Genomic DNA, 22587 nt, shown 5'->3' with positions numbered 1-22587 from the left:
AGAGATTTTCACAATCTTGAGAACCATGGAATGCGAGCGTTACAAAGGCCTGAAGTTCAAAATCCATTTTACAGAGGAGGAAACCCAAGGCCAGGAGAAGGGAGAGGGCTGTGTGTTACAGGAAGACAGTGCAGGCTGGTCCGGAAGCCAACTCAGGTTCAAATCCAGGTTCCTTCACGTACTCTGTGACCCTGAGTAAATCATGGGGTGTCTCCAAATCTCGACTTTGTCTCCTGTAAAGTGGGAATGACAGTAGTGCCTGACTCCTCGTGGAGTCCTGAGGATTAAATGAGGTTGTGTGTGTGTGTGTATCTCTCAGTCCAGAGCCTGGCACCGAGGCAGTGCTCGACCAGTTCTAACGCTTGCCCTCTGCCCTAATTCCCCTTCGCTTTTCTTCATCTATTCAGCACCCTTGCTGTGGAGTGTACCTCACAGCACCCAAGGGAGCTGTAGCAGAAGCCCCACTCCTTCCCCTTCACGCTGCCCATGATTCTGGAAACTGGGGACCTGGGAGTTACCCTCATTTTGTTTTCAGGTTTCCCATGGTCACACATGCTGCATAAGCTTTGGGGACAACTTTGGTTTTCCTTACTTATAATTATGTCATAGTAATTGCAAAAAATTGTATAATTACGTTTTTTAAAATTGAAGTATCGTTGATTTACAGTGTTGTGTTAGTTTTAGGTGTATAGCAAAATGATTCAGATATATGTATATAAAACTCTGTTTCTCTCTCTCTCTCTCTCTCTATATATATATATATCTTCTGTTTCAGATTCTTTTCCCTTATAGATTATTACAAGATATTGACTGTAGTTCCCTGTGCTATACAATAGGTCCTTGTTGTTTATCTATTTTATATATAGTAGTGTGTATCTGTTAATCCCAAACTCCTGATTTATCCCTCCCTCCTTTGGTAACCACAAGTTTGTTTTCTATGTCTGTGAGTCTATTTCTCTTTTGTAAATAAGTTCATTTTTTTAGATGCCACATATAAGTGATATCATATGATATTTGTCTTTCTCTGACTTACTTCACCTAGCATGCTAATCTCTAGGTCCACCCATGTTGCTGCAAATGGCATTATTTCATTCTTTTTATAATTACATTTATCATAAAGAGTAATAGGCACCTATGGCATGTGTCCACTATGGCACCGTGCATGAATCTTCACAGCAGCCCCCTGAGGCAGGGCCTATCTTTATCACCCTCCTTATGCAGATGACGAGGCTGAGGCATTGAGAAGCTAAGGATTTGCTCAGGGTCACTAGCTGCTTGGTGTCCAGATATGGCCCCAGAGCACTCTGATTTTGGAGTTGCTGTGCTTCTCTCTCCACACGCAACCAGCATGCCTTCACTACTCTTAGCTATTGCCTTATTTAAAGGGGATCATCCACTTTTCTTTTGTCTTTTAAAGTCCATGTTGGCTTTTCAAGTTTTATGAAATTGGAGATGGCCGAGGTCTCCCCGTCGGCTTCAGATGTTTGACAGCTGGTATTCTCTGCCACATTTTCCTTTCCATTTAACAACTTTTGCCTCAGATGGAAAAATTTATAGTTTTTTAAAATGGCTTTTTACAAAATTTGAGGGTTGGAGGTGATGGGTGGAAAAACAGGCAGGGTAGAGGAGAAAGTCTTTATTTTTGAGTCTGTTCTCATTTAAAAAGCTCTTTTTGCACTCTCTTCAACGTTTTGGCTTTCCAGTGTTTCTCTTGTTAGTGGTTTTGCCCTGTCTCAGTTTATTCTGTGACTCGTGCCTGAGGGGACATGTTCTCCAAAGAGAATGCCCCACACTGCATCTTGTTCTGGCCATGTACTGCCCCCTGTCTCTCAGTCAAGGCCCTCTCTGTGAGGGGAGCGGAGGGTTCACTCTGGTGAATGGGATGCCATATAGGAGCAACTGTTAGACGGGGTAGGGATGGAATGAACTTCCCTTAGAAGAGCCAGACATTTGAGTGAGTAAACCCATGACACGATGTTTTTCCTGACACCAGGACCCCTTAAGCAGCAGATTCGTACAGAGGATTCTCCTGAGGGTGACGGAAGCACGTCACGATTCCTGTTGTTTTAGTCAGAACGAAGAACAGAACACTTCACTCGAATGAGCGGGGGCTCAGGAGAGGCCACCCTTTTTGTTCCACTTGGAACTTCCAACCCATAGGCACATTCCAAGAAACACAAATGACCAAGAAACCCAATCATATCCTTTCTGATATGTGTTACTTCCTCGTAGTTGCCAACCACTTATGTTGAAAATGATGACAAAGAAGGAAAGACGGAACAACCCACAGTTCCAGTTCCATTCTACACGCGCAGAATGTGCACGTACCAAGAAGTAAAATAAAAACAGTTGAGTCAGCTTTGTGCAGCATTTCCACTGTTCTGGGAAGAAATAAATACACACGCATGTATGAGCTACAAAATATGAATAATGCAATTTGAGTAATTCTGCATGAGTCGAGTGCTCTTATATTTGCTCTTTATATTGTACATCTTTGTACAATATCAAGATGGACTATAATTTATGCTAATAGTTAAAATTTTCAACTTTACTTAGAACAGCATTAAATAATAAATAAAAAGCACCATGTCAAGGTCAACATCAACGGTCATAAATCACATCGATAGCATGTAGCCTTGATATGATGTGATGAAATAGCGCTTTATCCTGTGATCTTCCTCCCCACACACATAAGCGCAGTTTAACCAAGAGAAAAACACCACACAAATCCCAATGGACAGGCATTCTACAAATACCTGGCTAGGACTCATAATTGTAAAATCATGAAAATCAGTAAAAGTCTGAGAAACTGTCACAGCCAAGAGGAGCCTTCAGGGCACATGACAACTAAAAGTATGTGGTATTCTGGATGGGATCCAGGAGGAGAAAAAGGGCATTACCTAAAAACAAAGGAAATTTGAATAAAGTGTAGACTTTAGTTTAAAAAAAATGAGGGGGGCTCACTCAAGGGCTACGACCGTTATTTCATCGGAAAACTAAGATGCTTGGGCCTCAGAGGACCCGGGTCCAGACTTTCGGGCCATAAGTCACACTCTCTGGCTTTCACTCAGTGCATGGGTTCCCTTCTCCTCCAATTTCTTGGGGCTGCATAATCTCCTTTGAGCCCCATTTACTCATCGGCATAAGCGTCTCAGAGTGGTTGAGGGCATAGGCTCAGGAAGCAGAAGCTGGATGTTCATCCCCGCCGTTGCCACTTCCTAAACTTTTGGCAAATCGGTGTGTGCCTGTTTCCTCGCTGGTGAAGTGAGCGTTGTCAGACTCTTGGTGGCTGAGAGGTTTCAGTAGGTTATCGCTTGTCAAGTACTTAGCACAGTACCTGGTGCCGGGCAGTGCTCAGCCTAGGTTAGTGTGGTTGTCTCTTGTGACTGGCTTCCTTTGCTGTCCCGTGGACAAACAGAGCCACAGCCTAGGGTAGCATTAACCCTGCTAGTATGAATCACAATAGCTCATAGTTATTAAACTTTTGCTGTATAAGTGTTTCATAAGTATTTTCATTTTATCCTGAAAATCACATTGAAACAGTTACCTTTATTATGCCCCCGTTATCCGTGAGGGAACTGAGGTTCGAGGAGAACAGGCAACTCACCCCAAGTCACACAGGTAAGCAGGAGCCAAACCCACATGCATATTTTGGGAACCCATGACTTAGTCTGTTGGGGCTGCTATATCAAATTACCACTGACCGGGTGGCTTATAAACAACAGGAGTTTATTTCTCACAGTTTTGGGGGATGAAAGTCTGAGATCAGGGTGCCAGCATGGTTGGGTTCCGGTGAGAGTCCTCTTCCAGCTTGCAGACTGCCAACTCATCATTGATTCCTCATATGGCGGAAAGAGGTGAGGGAGCTCTCTGGGGTTACTTTTATCAGGCACTAATCCCATTCATGAGGGCTCCACCCTCATGACCTAATCACCCCCCAAAGGCCCCACCTCCAAACACCATCACATTGGGGATTAGGTTTCAACATATGAATTTTTTTGGGGGTGGGGGGAAACGCAAAAATTCAGTTCACAGCAATGACCTTCTAAATCCAATGCCTCTACTATTGGATGGTGTGGTCTGCAGTTCTCAATCTGGGTTTCTTGGTTTACTAGTTTGCATTCTTGAGGAGAAATGTGATGGACTAAGCTCAGTCTATGGATATTTTCCCCCTTGGGTTAAGTGTGCATTCTTGGATCGGTCAGCTGTGACCAGAGGGGTCGGGTCATGTGGTTCCAACATGGTAGCCTAAACCACATAGAGGCTGAGAACTTTTCCCAGAAAGGGAAGGTAGGCAATCAAACCTTTCTATTATGCACTCCCATTCCAATCCTAAAATTGTCTCAGTGTTCCCTCCAGAGGCTTAAGCCACTGCAGGTATTACTGTCTGCCTTCCTCCTGCCGAGCTTGGCTGTAGGCATGGGGGACCTTCACTGGCAAGCTCAGTCCTGCCCAGTTCTGGAATCCATCTACACAGTGTTGGCAGTACATTGAGTGCCCTGTGTCTGCCAGTGGGTGGGATCTGGAAATTAGTCTGGCAGTCATAAGCAGCAAGTGTCTATGTGTTTACCATGCTGATTTCCCCCCACCTCTTGCTAGGTCTTTCTGATGACATTCCCGCCTTGTTCTTGGGATGGTACTTCAATAACCCAGATTATCTTACCACTTCCTCCCCATTTCCTGGGCACGCAACCACTAGGTGAGGTCCTGTCCTAATTTAAACATAAGGCTCTGAATTATAAACTCCCTCTGCTATCACCCACACATCCAGCCACCCACCCATCAAATCAGGTCCCTCTGCATGTTTTTCTTTTAACTTTTATTGTAGAAAATTTCAAACATTCACAAAAATATACAGCCTCATATGATAAATCTTCATATACCCGTCACCTGGCTTCAACGATGATTAAACCATGGCCAAACTTGTTTTATCTATACTTCCACCTAATCTCCCTCAGTATTATTTTGTAGCAAATTTCAGATCATACCGTTGCATCTGTAAATAGTTTGGTGTATATCTCTGAAATATTAGAATGTTGTTTTTAACATAATCACAAGCCTATTAATTCACCTAAATATATTAGCAATGATTTCTTAATATCACCAAATAATCCAGCCAATGTTTATATTTCCAGTTGTCTCACACATTTGAAAGGTTTTTTATTAACAGTTTTTGAGTCAGCATCCACATAAGGTCCCATATTGTGATTTGTTGATACAATCTCTAGATTTTTGTCTCTATCTCTATTTTCCCCTTTATTTCTTAAAGAAACTGGGATGTTTGTTCTGGAGAGCTTCCCAGTTGGTACTTGCTGATGGAACATTAAGAATGAGGGCCCTCTTCTGGGTTGCAGGCTGCCGACTTCTCACTGTGTCCTCATATGGTGGAAGGAAGAAGGGAGCTCTCTGGGGCCTCTATTATAGGGCACTAATCCCATTCCTGAGGCCTCCATCCTCATGGCCTAACCACCGCTCCAAAGTCCCACCTTCCAATACCATCACATTGGGGATTGGACTTCAACATATGAATTTTGGGGGATAAATATTCAGCCTGTAGCAGGGTATAACTCGGACTAGATATGAAATAGACCCCAAATAATGATATATTCAATTAGGTAGAAATTGATTTCTCTCTCGTGTAAACATCTGAGCTGACAACAGTGGCTCTGCTTCACAAAGGCATCAAGAGCCCAACTCCTTCCATTCTTTGGTTGAGAATTTAGCCTTTGGTTGCAGGAGATAAGAATTTTCTTTATGTGAGGCTAAGGAGGGCTTTGTGCTTATTTTAAAATTTTTATTTACCGTTAGTCATTCGCAATCTTTTGTTATCTTTTTTCCAAAGCATACATTGTTCTCCAGTGATGGCCATTCAATTCCATTTTCCTGATAATGACTATTTCCTCCATCTTTTGCAAAAGCCTGATATGTCACACCCTCTAGGACCATTTCTTCCACCAGTATCCCATTCCATTTCACCACTGGTGGAAGTTTTACCAGTTTCATTGCCATCTGTGTCAGGGGCTAAGTTAGTTCTGCGTGTCAACAGTAATGAGGTTTTCATTGCCTGTCGGCTGGCAGGTGATACAGCCTCAGAGTCCATTTTAGCATCTGCTTTCTCAGACTACTCCTGGCATCATCTGTCAGGTTGGGGTCCCCAGGGAGCAGCCAGTGGGACAGAGATTAGATTGTGATAGGTCTTCTGGGGGATGTGATCAGGATGGACACCTGTGGTGGAAGGGAAGTCAGCAGGACTGACCAGACAGAGGAGTTTGACTGAAATTCAGGTTCAGTAAAGGCCTCAGCTGACCACTAGGGAAGCTATGAAGCTGGGATGACCCGTTGGACTTGTCTCAAGTTTGGGCAAGGGGCTAAGCCTTTATATCCCTGTAGTGACCAGTTACCACTGCAGGCTGCTGCTCCTGGGAAGGAGGTTCATCCTTGAGTGAGGTGGCTTTCTTCAGGAAAACATGAGCTGTTTCTGAGAGGGCTGATAGTTGAGGGACCTCAGCCAGCAAGACTCCCAGCAGATGAGGGAATATGAAAAAAAAATGGCCACAGTATTTTTATAGATCCACCCACTTAAGAAGTGGAGTCTGTTTTTCCACCCCTTGAATTTGGCTTGGCCTCACGACAGGCTTTGGCCAATGGGACAAGGAACACATGTGATACGAGAGTCTTGAAACCTGTTGTCCACTGAGCCTTGCCCTTCTCTTGCTGTTGAGAGCTCTTTCACTGGTATGTGGAGAAGTCCAGGCCAGCCCCCTGAGAGGAGAGGGGCCCCACTCAACCCAGGTAAGTCCCAGACATGTGAGTGTGGCAACCTAGCTCATCCAAGGCCAGGCCAGAGGCCCAGGTGAACCACCTAGCAGACCCACAGGATCAGGGAAAATGATGAGTGTTTATTACTTTCAGTCGCTGAGTTTTAGGGGTCATTTGTTACACAGCAAATATTTACTGATGAGTAGACCAGCATGAACTTGGCACTTGATCTGACCAAATGGGGAAAATGTTTTGGGATTTGGCAAACATACATTGTTTTATTTCCCCTTCCCAGTTTCTAGGTTTCTAATAAAACTCTAGGTAAACTCATGTGTTTTTCAGAGTTTTTACAAAGCACCCTTTCAATTACCCTCCTCAGCTCAGAAAAGGGAATATAAGAGGCCTTTACCATTCTTATTTGCTAAAGAAAAATGCATGCTTTCAGAGCTGTCAGTGTTACTGAACAGAAAACACAATCACGACTGGAGAAAACCAGGGACTGCTATTTGATCATAAATGTTCTAAAGATAGCAGTCTGCTGATTATTCATTGCACAAAGTTTTTGGAGGAATATTTGAGGACCTGATGCAGTGAATTCAGTGGAAATGTGCTAAAGTGAAAAAGAAAGATCAAATCAAAAGAAGATGCAAATGGAACACCTTCCAGTTGCTTATTGGAAAAATATTTTCATAGTACATAGATCTTGGCACTTAAAAATGTTTGTTGAATGAACGAATGAATACATGAATAGTAGGAGGATGTGCTACCATGCTTGACAAATGTGCTTCCCTGCTGCCACAGCTTCGAGATCTTGGAGGGATCAAGTCGGCATAAAATAGAGGAGTTGGGTTCAGTGATCTCAAGGTTTCTCTCCCCAGACCCCATAGATCTCCACTCAAATTCTAGGGCCACCACTTCCATAGGCACCTCTATCCCTCTCCATTCCTTGATTTTTCCTTCTGAAAACAGAGGTTTGGGCCATCTAGAAAGCCTAGGTTTTGAGACTCTCCATGGGGTAATGGAATGTGCTGGGAGAAAGAGTGATCTGGGTTTCCTTCCTTCTTCAACCTCTCACCAACCTCTTGTGTGACCTGGGCCAAGTTGTTCAAACACTCTGTGCCTCAGTTTCCAAATCTGTATAAGAGGACAATACTACTACTTGTAGGGTTGTTGGGAGAATCAGGGATAATATATGTAAAGTGTCTGGAATGTAGGTGCTAAATAGCTAGACAGTATTTTATAATGGGTAAGCTGTAGATTGATGTAGAGTAGGGAGAAGAAAATTTGTATATTCTAATGGACCTTGTGAAATCTCGTATTTTGGATTTTATTCGTAATTGTCAAGTACTGGGGCAACCCCTGTGGGCCCATTCAGCCCCGCAACTTTATTTAGAATTCTGAACTCTTTCTTTCTGACTAGTTCCTCCTCCAAACCCCCATGGGGACAAGTCACATTTCTCAAGCTGCTAAATCGAATGACAGTTGCTTCTTAATCCATGTGTTTCTCATTCCAAGATGTTGTTTTGAGTATTTTCGGCTACTAAGCACAAACTCTGGTCGGCTATGTTTTGCCTTATAATTTATTTTTTTCTTTTGCACATTTCAGATGCCTGCTTTTGGGTTTTGCATTATTCTGTGGTTTCCTAGTCATTCGCCCCACCCTTTAATTCCTCCACCAGCACTTAGTCTCTGTTGCCTGCCAAGGCTGTCTCCCCCTTTTCCTAATATCCCCCAGTTCTCTCCAAGGGCCATTCCTTAATCCAACGAGCTCTCCAATGCTTTGCAAAATTGAAAGTCCTCTGTTTATTCTGCCCCCTCCCCTTAATGTTCATGGCAGTTATCTCACTCGGGCTCCCATTTCCTGCTCTTATTCTTGGCCCCCTGCCAGCCATCACACATTCATATGAAATCCTGCCTTTCCTCACAGAAGGGAAAGGCTGTTTCCATTCATGGAATGCTCATTGGCCACAAAGATGCTACACCCTAGCCACAGGCAGGGTGTTTCGGGTTTCCTGACATGCCCAGGTCAAGGCTGGATGGCTGGGGTCCCAACAGTTATTTACAATAAAGGCAAGTCAGGCTAGAGAACAGTGTAGTCTTTGTGGGGAAGGGGAGAGAACGTGGACTGTCAATTCTAACTGACCTGGATTTTGGTCCATGTATCATGACTGAGCCTCAGTTTGTTAATCTGTGAAATTGGACTCATAATTATACCCACCTCACAGCCTTCCCGTGAGTGTCATGAATGAAAAGAGCTTTGTTCTGGGCCTGGAAAATGGTATTTGCTCCATAAGGATTATATTTTCTCCCCCTCTTATTGGTTGCTAAGCCTTTCAGGTCCGAGTCCCAGAAAGGAAGAGAATGGTACCTCGAAGGGGTTAATTGGAGAGGGTGTAATGAAAGGATTATCTATAGATTTATGGAGGTGTGGGTAGGGGATGAGAAACACCCTGGGATCAGCAAGAGCCAGAAGCCATAACATTTGCTGAAGGGCAAGTCAAGGGCGTGAGAGCTGTAGCCATGATACAGGGTCAGGGCAAACTAGCCCTTGGAAAGTGTCCTGGGGTCTTAGCAGACATCTGTCATTTCCTCCCCTCTTTCTCAGGATCCTAGATTTCTAATAAAACCTGGGAAAATCCAAGTGTTTTTTAAAAATTAAAGTGGTCGGATAGGAGCTGTGGCTCAGGTAGAATAATGCAGTCACTGCTAAAATTATAGCCCCTCGGAGAGAGGGGGGCCTCACAAACCCCCCTTTTCTCTCTTGCTGCCCATGCCTTATATTGGCTGACCCCACCTGGAAGTCAGAGGGTGAGGGGCCTGGAGGATGAAGTCCAGTAGTATTGGCCTCCTGGTCACAGAGAAAGGCAGGGAAACATGGAGAACGGGCTGGGAGGAGCAGAGAATCATCTTGCCGTTGGTCACTATAGCCAGTAACTTTGTGCAAGGAGCCTCCATCTCCTATAAAGGGGGCCTAGAACTAACCTGCTGATCCAGCCCCCAGGGCTATGATGAAGATCAGGTGAAAACACGATGATCATTTACTGTGCAGGGAGGCCTCCTCTTCAGCGGCTTTATCCCACTCAATCCCCAACACCCAGGGAAGGTGGAAGGCAGAGGGGCTTTGCATTCGGGAGTGGGCTGGCCACTGGGGCTCAGCCAAGCTTTCTGACTGTGGGATCACAAGCAAGTAACTTCACTCTCTGAGCCTCCCCTGCTGTCTTCCTTTGGGTTCCCCAGCAAGCGGATCCTGAGACAAGTGTTTGAGGGAAGTGGTTTATTGGGGAGCTGATTCCAGGAAGCATAGAGTGGGGAGTGTGGGGCGTGAGGCAGGGAAGGGAGGAAAACCAATAGAGGGTCTCAGTCCCACAGGGGCCTCTGGGAGACTTCGCAGGGCACATCCCTGGATTGTTCCACTGCCGGGTGAGGGTGCTGGACTGTTTACCCACCAACTCCCATCCTTCGTTGCCTGAGGCTTGCTCATGGGGTTTCATCTCCCCGGCCCTTCCCGGATGCCTGTTTTTAGGCAGACGAGGCTCACGCAGCCAGAGAGACACAGGAAGTGACATTTATGCCCTCCCATGAGCCAGGAGGAGTTGGCTGGGGGACCGACAGCATCTGCTTTGGTTTCCTAAGTTATGTGATAGGGATGATGCCTAACTCACAGGGCAGCTGTGAAGATGAAATGATGAATGATGAAATGATGCAATGTCTGCCAAGAAACTGGCCCATAGTAGGTATCCAATAAATAGGAGGTATTCCTAATAAGGTGGGTAAATATTACTCCTGTCTTACAGATTGTGGCAAATGGGACTCCGAGTTAAGACATTGGTCCTAAATCACACGGACAGTTCTCATGTGGCCAAGGCAGACATGACTTGCACTCTGCCGTAGCTACCTCTGCTAATGGACTCTACGGGTAGAGAGCTTTTGTGTCATGAAGCATGAGAAGCTCCATAAATATAAAATGCTTGCAGTCCCAGACATGCTAGCTCACATCAAACTTAAATGGACTCTGAATAGCTTTTCTCTCAGCCCTAATTCTCCTAAGCTCAAGTATAAATATTCTGAGTCCCCTGGGATCTTACATTCTGTGTCCCAACAATCCCCAGCCCTTCATTAGCGATGCCTAGGTGTCTTCACACATTTCAAGGGGTGCCAGAAAGTCTCCCGACAAAATAAAGTATGCCATAAAGCGCTAAGGGCATAAAATTCTAGACAGCTCGTTCTCCCTGTAATGTTTCCTTTTAAAAACAAATATTTTGAAATGCCCTCTTTACTGTCCTGCTGATACACGCATAAAAACCAATAAAACTCTTTTAAAAAAATTGTAGTAAAACATACGTAACATAAAATTTACCATTTTAACCACTTTTAAGTGTACCGTTCGGTGGCACTAAATACATTCACATGGTTCTGCAACCATCGGCAACATCCAGCTCCAGAACTTTTTCCATCTCCCCAAACTGAAACTCTGTACCCAGTAAACAGCAACTCCCTCTTCCCTCTCCCCCCAGCCCCTGGCAACCACCATCTACTTTCTCTCTCTGTAAATTTGACTCCTCTAGGGACCTCATATAAGTGGAATCATACAGTATTTGTCCTTTTGTGACTGGCTTATTTCACTTAGCATAAAGTCTTCAAGATTCATCCATGTTGTAGCATGTGTCATCATTTCCTTCCTTTTAAGACTGAATGATATTCCATTGTATGTCTATACCACACGTTGTTTATCCTTTCATCCATCCATGCACCCTTGGGTTGCTTCCACCTTTTGGCTAGTATGAATCATGCTGCAAGAAACACGGATGTACAAATGTCTATTTGAGTCCCCACTTTCAATTAGTTGGGGTATCTACCCAGAAGTGGAATTGCTGGATCATTGGTAATTCTGTGTTGAATGTTCTGAGGACCCTCCATACCGTATTCCATAGCGGATGCAGCATTTTACATTCCCGCCTGCATAACTGTTTTACAAAGGAGAAAAACAGGAAAGTAACCTGTAATTACATGGCGTGTAGTGTTTCAGAATGCAATGCTGGGGCCGGACCACAGAGATATACAACACTGCGGTTGCATGCCTACTCCGTACCCACAAGCACAGACCAACGTGCAGGTGTGACACAGCCCATGCTGTTCCTTGAGTGTGTTGACATCAGTGATTTCCCACAAACGAGCACATCAATGCCATCTCCATTTGACTTGTTGCATTCCTTGTGTCCAATATACATTGAATATATATTAAAAATGTGCAAAAAGTACCTTGATACTTATATGTGAGACAAAATTATAATCAGAAAATTATGAACAAGCTTTTTATCTATATGTCTTTCCAGCAGGACATTTGAAAATTGCGTGGGATGGGGATCGTTTTTTATTGTGCAGAATTGTCCTATGCCTCACCTGCTAATTTCCAGCAGCAAATCCCCCCAAACCCGCAACACTGTGACCAAAAAATGCCCCTGGAAGTTCCCCAGATACTCCCCAGGGAGCGAGATACGGTCCCCATTTAGAAATGCTCTAGCAAGCCCACCTAGCATCTGAAACGTAGTAGATAAGTGATTTTTGGTTGTTTGACAATAAAAGGAGAATTGTTGGAGCAAAGGCATTTAAAAATGTCCAAGGAGTCCAAGACTTTGGTCACAAAAATCAGCACCTGGTCTCTCTTCCACTGGTTTCTTCCATCCCACAAGAGCTCAGTTGTTCTCAAAATCTGTTTTCGGTGCTCAGCCCATGGGTGAGAAGGGACACAAGGCGTGAGCATGTGTGGTCTCGGTGGGGAGATACAAAGAGGGCAGGTTTGTGAGACATCTTTGAGGCTGAACCTCTAAAACTTAAGTGATACGATGTGGGGAGTAAGAAAAAGATGAAGTAAAAGATGGCTGAGTATCTTTGTGTTTGGGTACTGGAGAACTGACATGCCATTAGCATGGAGAGGGTGAGGGAGTGTCATACGTAGAGCCGGCCCGGAGTTCAGCTGATGGAAAGGTGTCTGTGACTAGGTGCTCCACTGTGAATGGGGGCCCGAGGGTGTGCTCTGAATGGAGAGGGTGGCGCAGAGAGACTGGTTATAGGTTATAAGTGGTTCTGAGATGTAGTAGAAAGAGCACAAGGCATTTGGAGAAGGAAGACTAGGATCTAGATCTCTTCTCTACCATCCATAAGATGTGAGATTTGGGACACATCGCTGACAAGTGTCAGTTTCCTTATCTGTAAAATGGGGCTAATTCCAGCCCCAACCTACCTCCCAGGACACTTGTGTGAGAGCACCGTATTCTTGGCTTCGCCCCTTTATCTGACACCTACTGCTCTGTTCACCTCACACCTGAAATGTTAATAACTACCCTGTGTATCAGACAAGGTTCTCCAGAGAAGGAGAATCACTAGAATACAGTGTATGTCTGTGTACACTAAGAGGGTTATTTTAAGGAATTTGTTCACGTGATTGTGGAGGTTGGCAAATCCAAAATCTGTAGGCCAGCCTGGCAGGCTGGGAAACTCAGGCAGCATTTCTACATCACAGTCTTGAGGCAGAATTCCTTTTCCGGAAAAACCTCATTTTTTTGCTGTTAAGTCTTCAGTTGATGAGATGAGGCCCACCCACATTATCAAAGGTAATCTTCTTAAAGTCAATTGATTGTAGATATTAATCACAGCTACAAAATACCTTCACAGCAACATCTAGACTAGTGTTTGACCAACAACTAGTGTTTGTACCAGAGCCTAGCCAACTTGACAGACGGAATTTAACCCTCATGCTTTGGACACGTGGAAAGCCAGACATGACAGGGCTCCAGTCTGCAAACAGGAATTGAGCCCGTGGGATCTGTTCCAATTGTCACGTAACCAAGAACGCACCCTGGCTTGACTGTGGGCCTCATATCTTTCCTTGGTAAACTGACCATCAGAGCACAGTCCTTTCGAAGTCTCGGGAAGAACCTTCCGCATTAAAATGCCCCCACCAGCACACGTCGGGCTCAGCATCTCATCTGCTAAGTGTGGTCCCAATGCCGTCTCTAGAGCCTCGAACCCCACTGAGTGGATAAAGGTAGAGTGGCTGCCAAGAGGTGCCCTTCCTTGTTGCCAGGCTCTCTGCATTTCCCTGACATCGCTGCCGACGTCTTGCTTCACTAGACTGAAAGGATCCCTGCGGGTACCTGCCATTTCCCCAGGGTGTGGGGCTCAGCTGCTGAGCCTGTGGAACAGACCATTTGCCAACCGCCAGGTGGTTCCTTCTCCTCCCAGGGTCTTGGGAGCCTGCTCTTTGGGACCATTTGGACTGGCTTTTCTAGGTCAGGCTGCAGGGAAATAAGAGGCCAGTGGACAGTAGCCTGGGCCCCCTTGTCTCCCTGAGCTTGCAGTTTATTCGGCCACTCCCTTGCCCCTGTCCCAGCCATCTCCACAACTGGTGAAAAGAGGCAGCTGTTACCAAGATTTTCACCAGTTTTGAGGACATAAGCTCTTGTGGTTTGCATCCAGATGTGCTGTCTCTGTTTTCTCTCTTGTTACCTCCAGGAGGCGAAACACACCCCCTGCCCCCACTTTCACAAGAGATTCCCTCACACCACACATTTTGTAAATTTCAGTAGAATTTCCTCAACACTTGGTCATGATAAGGGGGTTGAAGTTCACCTTCCGCCCAACTGGAAGTAGGGATACCTTTTCATTTATTTCTTCATTTATCCCACATGTGAGTACCTCCCAGGTGCAAGGCTTGCTCCAGCAAGAGCCAGCCCCAGAGGGAGTGAGGCGGTTATGTGCGTTTACCTGCCTGTGGCATAGTCAGGAGTGTGGGCTTGTGCAGGGACTTGCAAAACATGAATGCGCGCTGTGGGCTCAGCATGAAACTGCCCTTTGCTATGGCTCTCGGTCGGAACACCCACGGCAGGGCACGTGCTACCTTTAAAGCCCATCCCAACAGCACAGCTGCACCCGGGCTGGTGGGGAAGTGGTGGTGGAGCCAGCTGAGGGGTGGCCGTCATTTAGTCCCACCTCAGCCCCACGACGGTCAGGCTAGTGGATGGGAAGTTCTGGCGAGTGTGATGTAAGTAGAAAGAGCAGCCTGGTTGTGACTGTGCTGCTTCCTGGCCTCTGGCTATCTGGGCCTGGGACACCTGCCTTCTCCCTCTTGTCTGACAGAATCTTCTCTTCATTCCCCTGTCCCCGGGCAAGTGACTCTGGAGCTCCTGTAGCCACGCTACCATTCTCCCCTCCTTCCCACAGTGTCTTGGATGTTACTTAACTGTGCCCACGGCATGTGTCGTTTCCCCGTGGGATTATAAACTCCTCGGAAGCCGCCAGGGGCCTGAGATATCTGAGGCACCTCTCTTGCCTCCTTTCCTCTCATGAGCTCTCAAGCCACACTTTCCTCTCATGAAGGCATTGGCCTGGCTTCCTTTCTCTGATTCTTTTGTCCTCACCCGACAGGGCCCCTAGGGAATGGGCTCCAGCCAGCTTCCCCAGCAGACCCTGTGCTTTCTTGTCTTTGCTGGTCCCCACACCCGGGCTGCCGTCCCCTCCACCTCTGCCTGTCCAAAGCCTGACTCTTCTCTCCCTGGTTCAGCTAAGTCCCCCTCTCATTGGATTCCAGACCCCTTAATTCCATTCCTTCTGCGGCATTTATAGTAACAGTAACAACCAACCTCTGTCAGGTGAGTTATACCTTATGATTTTTTCTTCTTCTAACCAAAAGATTTTGGTGAATAGCAGCCATGTATCTCTTATTTACTATAACAGATTCTTTACATACACACCACTCTTTTTTTTTTTTTTGCGGTACGCGGGCCTCTCACTGCTGCGGCCCCTCCCGTTGCGGAGCACAGGCTCCCGACGCGCAGGCTCAGCGGCCATGGCTCACGGGCCCAGCCGCTCCGCGGCACGTGGGATCTTCCCGGACCGGGGCACGAACCCGCGTCCCCTGCATCGGCAGGCGGACTCTCAACCACTGCGCCACCAGGGAAGCCCTACATACCACTCTTAATGGTCACAGCAGCACTGCGAGATGTGTGTTAGTACCCATTATACAGATGGAGGAACTGAGGTGCAGAGACACCAGATCCCTTGCTCAGGTTTATCCAGCCAGGAGTCAAATGCAGGTCAGCCTGACTTCAAAGCCTTCTTATCTACCAGAGCATGCGGCCCGTGGTAAGGACCTACTGTTCTCTGGGTCTCTACTTATAGAAAAATTGGAAACGAGGCTGGGTGAGGACGGGGAACTTGCCTACAATGCAGATGCAGGACGCTGGTCCAGGCCTCCTGATTACAAATCCCAGACTCACCCCCCGCTACACTGCTGTTTCTCATGGCTGTTTATCCTGCTGGATAGTCATTGATGTTCACGACTAACGTCCTCCGCTTGATGCGACCAACGTGAGGGTAAGATTAGTGTTGGATTCACCTGGGGGAAGTCGCCAAACTGCCAAACTGATGCCTGACCACCGGGGCATCTGATCCATGTTACGTGGGTAGTTAAATGGAAGGTGTAAGATCTACTTATGGGAAGGGAGGTGAGAACATCGTGGAGGTTAAATTCTTGTGCCAGGTGGACAAATCCGCTTGGGATTCCACGTTCGGAGACGTGATCAGGAGGGACGCACGTAAGGAATGTGGCTCTTGGCAGGTAGGCAGACTGCGAAAACAAACAGTGCTCTCTTCGTAGTTTTGCCAGGACCACCTCATGTGGGATAGTGGGTGATGGGGCAAGAATCCTAGAGCCTGGCACCTCCACAGACAGTCGCCACCCCCAAGTGTGTGTGATCGATCTGGGCCTGGGGTGCTCCATGGGCCCGTCACTAGCTCCTAGCGTACACATGGAGAGATCCAGCATTTGCGTGGAACTTTGATGTTTTCTTTTCTTGATACTTTGTTCTTTCAGAGTATACAGAAATTAACAATAATAAGTACTGGTGGTTCCACTGGAGGAGAAACGTGCCCTTGGATGACTCGAGCTGAAAATGGGGTGAGTTTGGGTCCTCTGAGAAACAAACATGAGACGTACAAGGAATTTACTGGGGGTAACAGCTGTGAGGGATAAAGGAGCAGGGGGCAAGGGTGGGTGGGGGACCCTCAGATCACAGTGCAGGTCTGACACCTGTGACATGAGGGCAGGAAGGGGGACTGGGTAAGAAAGAGCCTCAGACTGCGGTGCAGGCTGATAGGAAGTGTCCAGCAGAGGTGGCCTTAGAGGAGTCCTGCACTGGGCAGAAATGGCGGGATCTGGTCCGTGCCTGGTGCTCAGTCACTGGTGGGGTGAACCCGGGACGAGCGTGGCCTCGGTGCACACGCTGAAAGCACAGCAGCTGGAGGCTGTCAGTCCACTGTGCCCTTTGCCAGTGACTTCCTAGGGCCAGTGCATCTGCACGAGTGACACAGAGACGAAGCCAATGCTTTGGACCCCGAAAGATCTGCCTTATTGGTCATGTGGCCACAGGTAAGAAAGTGAGTTTTTTAAAGTTAATTAACTGACCTTTCAGTTGCTCAAAATTTGTTAGCTGTCTTCCTTTCTGGGAGGCAGTATAAAATAATGGCTAGCAGGGTAGATATACCTGGGTTCAAATACTGTTTCTGCTGCTTGTTAGCTGTGTGATCTCAGGCAAGTTACCTAACTCCTTGGGGATTGAGATTTCTCCTCTGAAAATGTAGATAATAATTTCTAATGTCATGGGGCTGTTGTGAGACTTCAATGGCATAATCCATGTAAAGGAGGCAGAACATAATAGCTGTTGTTATTTGCCTGAATTCTAGAGTCAGGTGTCCCTCTTAAAGGGTCATGCCTGGCGATGGCCGGCAGAGGGCAGCATCCCTGCAGTAATCTGACCGGACTCTGGGCTAATGTAATTGGGCCTTTCAAGTTTCAGGCGGAAAAAAACAAGGTCTACAAAGTACAGCAGAGTGACCAAATGACAGAATGTACCAGAAGAGATGCGATGGCCCAGGAGAGTGGGCAGAATTTTAAAAACTATTTATTGGTGGATGGCTGCAATGAAACAGAATGGAGAAAAATACCAAGAATTGAAAATTAAAAGCCCACACACAGGTTGACCATGCAAAACCAAAGCTTCTTATTGAGAAGGACATTTTTGCTCTCCTTGAACATGTCTCGGGGGCCTCTGGAGTCCGATAACCTGGGTTCTAGTTTGTTTGTATAATTTGTGCCAGAGATTAAGACAGTCTTTGAAAACACTTGGAATGCAGCTTAAGAATCAACAATCCAGAGTTGACTGCATTGAAAGTGGAGCAGCCTTGGACTTACAGGACATCGGCTGTCTCTTGTCAGCTCAGTTCCTAAGTAGCTGGGTGACTTTAAGCAACCATTGGAACATCTGTCTGTGGGATGCAGACAACATTCGAACAGTCAGGAGCGAAGAGCCGGGGTGGGGATTATCATTATTCCATATTCCCTGCAACATCCCCCCAAAGTCCTTCTTGATTTGCCCCTGTTATCCTGCAGGATGTTCTTCTGGTTTCTCTAGCATCTTGGATAAAGGGGGACATTTTCCTACCCTCCTGGCGTGCCTGTGACTAATTGTAACCTTTACTACGTTGCCTCTTAGGAGCCTCTCGGAACTATCATTAACCATCGTTAAACACGGAAATCCCTACTACTATTTGCCATGGAGCCTGGCTTCATGTACAAAAATACGGTTTTGTTTTATGTTGTTTTCAACCTAAATGCTTAAATCCCTGCCTCATCCTGTACATAGCAATTCCACGGTTTGCCTTTTTTACTTAACCCCGTACCTTAGAGGATTTCCTATGCCACATGTAAAAACTGACCTTGTTCTTTATAACAACCTGATGGTAATTTATTGTATGGATGTGCCAGAGTTAATTTAAGAAATTCCAGATAGATGGACATTTATACTCTTTCCAATTTCCCCCCTTTAAAATCAGCTCTGCAAGAGCAGCTCTGCAAGACACATATCCTGTGTCTTATTGTCCATATCTGCAAATCTTTAGGATGGATGCCTAAAAATGGAATTGCCAGGTTACAGGGGGTGAGCGTTTAAATTTTTGACAGATACTGACAAGTTGCTTCCAAAGTCTGTGCCTGTTTACATTCCTGTCTGTTTCTAACACACTCTTTTATTATAGTCCACAGTTGGCAGGTTGGTTCTCTGTCATGAACCAATGGACTTGAGAGGCAGGCTAGCCTAGCGGTCCAGAGCTAAATGTTGCGTTCAAATCCTAATTCTACTCTGCACACTTTATGTGAACTTGGGCAAGTCATTTAACCTCTTGTGATTTGGTTTTCTCAGGGGTAAAATGAGACTATGGCTAGTACCTAATTCACAGGTGGTTGTGATAATTAAACGAGTTAATGTTGTAAAGTATCCAGAACAGGTGCCTGATGAGCAGCCAGCCGAGCCCATAGTTTCGGGGCATCATTACAGCAGTTTCTCTGATCTGTAAGACCCTTGGGTGTTTGGTTAAATGTGTGAGAAGTTGCAAGATGCATGTGGTGCATCAAGCCAGAGAGTAGATGTCACTAGTGAACTTCGTTGAAAAAAATTAAGTAACTTAATTGACAAACACCTAAAAACATTTTTATATGCAAACAAATGCATATATTATGGAGAAGAATGCAAAACTGACATGACCTTGGAAACATGGAACTTCAACCATTGGATACCTCTTGAAGGTTGATGTGGATGAGCTACTTCGACACCTAAGTCCAGTCGTATTGGGTTATTCTGATGGGAAGAGGTTGAATAATTAGATTAATTCATAGTGGTTAGTTTGTCTTTTGAAACCAAGGGTCTTCATGGGTTGGGTTTGCTTCCCATGGTTTCCCAGCACTAATGACTCTTCCTAGTAATGAAATGCAAATTATTTTTACAGACAGCCAATATCAATTTTTTTTCAGATCAATAAAGAGATGTTATACTTGAAATGATTTCTTTTTTTAACAGAAGTATAGTTGATTTACAATACTGTGTTAGTTTCAGGTGTATGGCAAAGTGATTCAGTTATACATGTATATATCTATATTCTTTTAAAAAATTCTTTTCCATTATAGGTTATTACAAGATATCGAATATAGTTCCCTGTGCTATACAGTAAATCCTTGTTGTTTATCTATTTTATATATGGTAGTGTGCATCTGTTAATTCCATACTCCCAATTTATTCCTTCCCCTACTTCCCCTTTGGTAACCATAAGTTTGTTTTCTATGAGATGATTTCTAATGAGTGCCCTATAATTAGCTGGCATTTAAAATAGTCAGACAGTTTGAGCCCTGGTCCAGGAAGATCCCACATGCTGCGGAGCAACTAAGTCCTGTGTGCCACAACTACTGAGCCTGCGCTCTAGAGCCCGGGAGCCACAACTACTGCAGCCCGCGCGCCTAGAGCCCGTGCTCTGCAACAAGAGAAGCCACCGCAATGAGAAGCCCACGCACTGCAATGAAGAGGGGCCCCCACTCGCCGCAACTAGAGAAACCCCCCGCACAGCAACGAAGCCCCAACACAGCCAAAAATAAATAAATAAATAAACAAATAAAGATTCCCATCAACTGTTAATAAATAAATAAATAAAACAGTCAGCCAGGTATTCAGGGTCATCCATGGTCTTCTACTTTGCGGAGTCAACAAGAGAGATGGGGCAACCAGGAAAAACTCAGATTTTCAGAAATCATTAAAACTTTTTTTTTTAACATCTTTATTGGAGTATAATTGCTTTACAATGGTGTGTTAGTTTCCGCTTTATAACAAAGTGAATCAGTTATACATATACATATGTTCCTTTCATCTTTAGTTCTTCTAGATCCTTGTTAAATGTTTCTTGCATTTTGTCCATTCTATTTCCAAGATTTTGGATCATCTTTACTATCATTATTTTGAACTCTTTTTCATGTAGAGTGCCTATTTCCTCTTCATTCTTTAGGTCTGGTGGATTTTTAACTTGCTCCTTCATCTGCTATGTGTTTTTCTGTCTTTTCATTTTGCTTATCTTACTGTGTTTGGGGTCTGTGGACTTATGATTTTAGGCAGCCTCTCTGCTAATGTGTGGGGTTGTGTTCCTGTCTTGTGAGTTGTTTGGCGTAGGATGTCCAGCACTGTAGCTTGCTGGTCGTTGAGTGAAGCTGGGTGCTGGTGTTGAGATGGAGATCTCTGGGAGATTTTCGCCATTTGATATTATGTGGAGCTGGGAGGTCTCTTGTGGACCAGTGTCCTGAAGTTGGCTCTCCCACCTCAGAGGCACAGCACTGACTCTTTACTGCAGCACCAAGAGCCTTTCATCCACACGGCTCAGAATAAAAGGCAGAAAAAGTAGAAAGAAAGCATTAGTGGAAGTAGAAAGAAAGAAAGGAGGGAGGAAGGGAGGGAGGAAGGAGGGAAGGAGGGAAGGAAGGAAAAAAAGAAAGAAGATAAAGTAAAATAAAATAAGATAAAATATAATAAAGTTATTAAAATAAAAAAATAATTATTAAGAGAAAAAAATTTAAAAAAAAACCGATAGCTAGAACCCTAGGACAAATGGTGGAAGCAAAGCTATACAGACAAAATCTCACACAGAAGCATACACATACACACTCACAAAAAGAGGAAAAGGGGAAAAAATCATAAATCTTGCTCTCAAAGTCCACCTCCTCAATTTGGGATGATTCGTTGTCTATTCATGTATTCCACAGATGCAGGGTACATCAAATTGATTGTGGAGCTTTAATCCGCTGCTTCTGAGGCTGCTGGGAGAGAATTCCCTTTCTCTTTGTTCTCACAGCTCCCAGGGGCTCAGCTTTGGATTTGGCCCTGCCTTTGCGTGTAGGTCGCCGGAGGGCATGTGTTCTTCGCACAGACAGGATGGGGTTAAAGGAGCCGCTGATTCAGGGGCTCTGGCTCACTCAGGCCGGGGGAGGGAGGGGCACGGAGGCGGGGCGAGCCTGCGGCGGTAGAGGCCGGCGTGACGTTGCACCAGCCTGCAGCGCGCCGTGCGTTCTTCCGGGGGGTTGTCCCTGGATCCCGGGACCCTAGCAGTGGCGGGCTGCACAGGCTCCCCGGAAGAGGGGTGTGGATAGTGACCTGTGCTCGCACACAGGCCCCTTGGTGGCGGCAGCAACAGCCTTAGCGTCTTATGCCCGTCTCTGGGGTCCGCACTTTAGCCGCGGCTCGCGCCTGTCTCTGGAGCTCCTTCAAGCAGCGCTCTTAATCCCCTGTCCTCGCGCACCAGGAAACAAAGAGGGAAGAAAAAGTCTCTTGCCTCTTCGGCAGCTCCAGACTTTTCCCCGGACTCCCTCCCGGCCAGCCGTGGCGCAGTAACCCCCAGCGGGCTGTGTTCACGCCGCCAACCCCAGTCCTCTCCCGGTGCTCCGTCGGAAGCCCGAGTCTCAACTCCCAGCCCCGCCCGCCCCGGCGGGTGAGCAGACAAGCCTCTCAGGCTGGTGAGTGCCGGTCGGCCCTGATCCTCTGTGCGGGAATCTCCCCGCTTTGCCCTCCGCACCTCTGTTGTTGTGCTCTCCTCCGCGGCTTCGAAGCTTTCCCCCTCCACTACCCGCAGTCTCCGCCCACGAAGGGGCTTCTAGTGTGTGGAAACATTTCCTCCTTCACAGCTCCCTCCCACTGGTGCACGTCCCGTCCCTATCCTTTTGTCTCTGTTTATTCTTTTTTCTTTTGCCCAACCCAGGTACGTGGTGGGGGGGGTTCTTGCCTTTTGGGAGGTCTGAGGTCTTCTGCCAGCGTTCAGTAGGTGTTCTGTAGGAGTTGTTCCACGTGTAGATGTATTTCTGGTGTATCTGTGGGGAGGAAGGTGATCTCCGCGTCTTACTCTTCCGCCGTCTTCCCGGAAGCTCTATTCTGCTTTTTTCAATGTCTGTTTTCCATTTAAATCATATGT

The sequence above is a fragment of the Neophocaena asiaeorientalis genome, unplaced genomic scaffold (assembly GCF_003031525.2).
Source record: "Neophocaena asiaeorientalis asiaeorientalis breed wild unplaced genomic scaffold, Neophocaena_asiaeorientalis_V1.1 scaffold418, whole genome shotgun sequence".
Lineage (NCBI taxonomy): Eukaryota > Metazoa > Chordata > Mammalia > Artiodactyla > Phocoenidae > Neophocaena > Neophocaena asiaeorientalis.
This window is presented reverse-complemented; position numbering follows the sequence as displayed.